The sequence below is a fragment of the Lucilia cuprina genome, chromosome 4, assembly GCF_022045245.1.
Source record: "Lucilia cuprina isolate Lc7/37 chromosome 4, ASM2204524v1, whole genome shotgun sequence".
Lineage (NCBI taxonomy): Eukaryota > Metazoa > Arthropoda > Insecta > Diptera > Calliphoridae > Lucilia > Lucilia cuprina.
In genome coordinates, this window is record NC_060952.1 from 58,453,270 (window position 1) to 58,456,865 (window position 3,596).

Here is a 3,596-nt window from a genome sequence, read left to right on the forward strand (position 1 = left end):
TAAACGACTAGCACGAAAACTGCCAAACTTAATTGCAACCATATCGGAACCTCAGATTACTGCGTTTATTAAACATAGAACAATAATTCTACCGATCTATCAAATTGACCAATTTGTAAAAACACACATTATGCTACAAATGATATACCATATTAAAGTGCAATCATAATGCTTTAAAATGATTCATTAATGAATGTCAATGTTATTTGCAGCCATATTGGAACCTCAAACTACCGCGCTTTTAAAGTCGTGAAAATAATTCTACCGATCTATCCAATTGGCCATTTTCTAAAAATACATTATGCAATAAATTATATACCAAAATAAATGGCAACTATAATGCAATAAAAAGATATATAAACGACTGCAATAACATGAAAACTATAGCGGTAGTTTGAGGTTCCCATATGGTTGCAAATAACATTGACAGTTTTTATGCCAGGACAACCGTTTATGCATCATTTTAAAGCATTACAATTGCACTTTGTTTTTGTGTATAACTTGTGGCATAATGAGTTTTTACAAAAATAGGATAGATCGGTATATTTATTGTTACATTTTTAGAAATGCGGTAATTTAAGGCTCCGATATGGTTGCAAATATCATTTATAGTTTTCATGTTATTGCAGTCGTTTATATATATTTTTATTGCATTATAGTTGCCATTTGTTTTGGTATATAATTTATTGCTTAATATATTTTTAGAAAATGGCCAATTGGATAGATCGGTAGAATTATTTTCACAGCTTTCAAAACGCGGTAGTTTGAGGTTCCGATATGGCTGCAAATAACATTGACAGTTTTCACGCTATGACAGTCATTTATGAATCATTTTAAAGCATTATGATTGCACTTCAATATGGTATATCATTTGTAGCATAATGTGTATTTTTAGAAATTTTTCAATTTGATAGATCGGTATAATTATTGTTCTATGTAAAATAAACGCAGTAATCTGAGGTTCCGCTATGGTTGCAATTAACTTTGGCAGTTTTCGTGCTAGGACAGTCGTTTATGCACCATTTTAAAGCATTAAAATTGCCATTTGTTTTGGTATATAATTTATTGCATAATGTATTTTTAGAAAATGGCCAATTCGATAGATCGGTAGAATTATTTCCGATTAGTTTTCATGATATTGCAGTCGTTTATATATCTTTTTAGTGCATTATAGTTGCCATTTGTTTTGGTATATAATTTATTGCATAATATATTTTTAGAAAATGGCCAATTGTATAGACCGGTAGAATTATTTTCACAGCTTTAAAAACGCGGTAGTTTGAGGTTCCAATATGGCTGCAAATAACATTGACAGTTTTCACGCTATGACAGTCATTTATGAATCATTTTAAAGCATTATGATTGCACTTTAATATGGTATATCATTTGTAGCATAATGTGTATTTTTTGAAATTGGTCAATTTGATAGATCGGTAGAGTTATTGTTCTATGTTTAATAAACGCAGTAAGCTGAGGTTCCTATATGGTTGCAATTAACTTTGGCAGTTTTCGTGCTAGGACAGTCGTTTTTGCATTTTAAAGCATTAAAATTGCCATTTGTTTTGGTATATAATTTATTGCATAATGTATTTTTAGAAAATGGCCAATTGGATTGATCGGTAGAATTATTTTCCCAGGTTTAAAAAGGCGGTAATTTGAGGTTCCGATATGGTTGTGAATAACTTTGACAGTTTTCATGCTATGACAGTCATTTATGCATCATTTTAAAGCATTATGATTGCACTTTATATTGGTATATATCATTTGTGGCATAATGTGTTCGCCAAAAAATGGTCAATTTGATGGATCGGTAGAATTGTTGTTCTATGTTTAAAAACCGCTGTGATTTGAGGTTCCGATATGGTTGCAAATAACATTGACAGTTTTTATGCCAGGACAATCGTTTATGCATCATTTTAAAGCATTACAGTTTGTTTTGGTGTATAATTTGTGGCATAATGAGTTTTTACAAAAAGGATACATCGGTATATTTATTGGTACAGGTTTAGAAATGCGGTAATTTAAGGCTCCGATATGGTTGCAAATATCATTTATAGTTTTCATGTTATTGCAGTCGTTTATATATCTTTTTATTGCATTATAGTTGCCATTTGTTTTGGTATATGATTTATTGCATTATATATTTTTAGAAAATGGCCAATTGGATAGATCGGTAGAATTATTTTCACAGCTTTCAAAGCGCGGTAGTTTGAGGTTCCGATATGGCTGCGAATAACATTGACAGTTTTCACGCTATGGCAGTCATTTATGAATCATTTGAAAGCATTATGATTGCACTTCAATATGGTATATCATTTGTAGCATATTGTGTATTTTTAGAAATTATTAAATTTGATAGATCGGTATAATTATTGTTCTATGTATAATAAACGCAGTAATCTAAGGTTCCGCTATGGTTGCAATTAACTTTGGCAGTTTTCGTGCTAGGACAGTCGTTTATGCACCATTTTAAAGCATTAAATTTGCCATTTGTTTTGGTATATAATTCATTGCCCAATGTGTTTTTTTAGAAAATGGCCAATTCCATAGATCGGTAGAATTGTTTTCCCAGTTTAAGAAGGCGGTTATTTGAAGTTCCGATATGGTTATGAATAACTTTGACAGTTTTCATGCTATGACAGTCATTTATGCATAATTTTGACAGTCATTTATGCATAATTTTAAAGCATTATGATTGCACTTTAATTTGGCATATCATTTGTGGCATAATGTGTTCGTCTAAAAAATGGTCAATTTGAAGGATCGGTAGAATTGTTGTTCTATGTTTAAAAACGCTGTGATTTGAGGTTCCGATATGGTTTTTAATAACTTTGACAGTTTTCATGCCAGGACAATCGTTTATGCATCATTTTAAAGCACTACAGATGCACTTTGTTTTGGTGTACAATTTGTGGCATAATGAGTTTTACAAAAATAGGATAGACCGGTATATTTATTGGTACAGGTTTAGAAATGAGGTAATTTAAGGCTCCGATATGGTTGCAAATATCTTTTATAGTTTTCATGTTATTGCAGTCGTTTATATATCTTTTTATTGCATTATAGTTGCCATTTGTTTTGGTATATAATTTGTTGCATAATATATTTTTAGAAAATGGCCAATTGGATAGATCGGTAGAATTATTTTCACAGCTTTAAAAACGCGGTATTTTAAGGTTCCGATATGGCTGCAAATAACATTGACAGTTTTCACGCTATGACAGTCATTTATGATTCATTTTAAAGCATTATGATTGCACTTTAATATGGTATATCACTTGTAGCATAATGTGTATTTTTACAAATTGGTCAATTTGATAGATCGGTAGAATTATTGTTCTATGTTTAATAAACGCAGTAATCTGGGGTTCCGATATGGTTGCAATTAACTTTGGCAGTTTTCGTGCTAGGACAGTCGTTTATGCACCATTTTAAAGCATTAAAATTGCCATTTGTTTTGATATATAATTTAGTGCATAATGTAGTTTTAGAAAATGGCCAATTGCATAGATCGGTAGAGTTATTTTCCCAGGTTTAAAAAGGCGGTAATTTGAGGTTCCGATATGGTTTGATTGCACTTTAATTTGGTATATCAT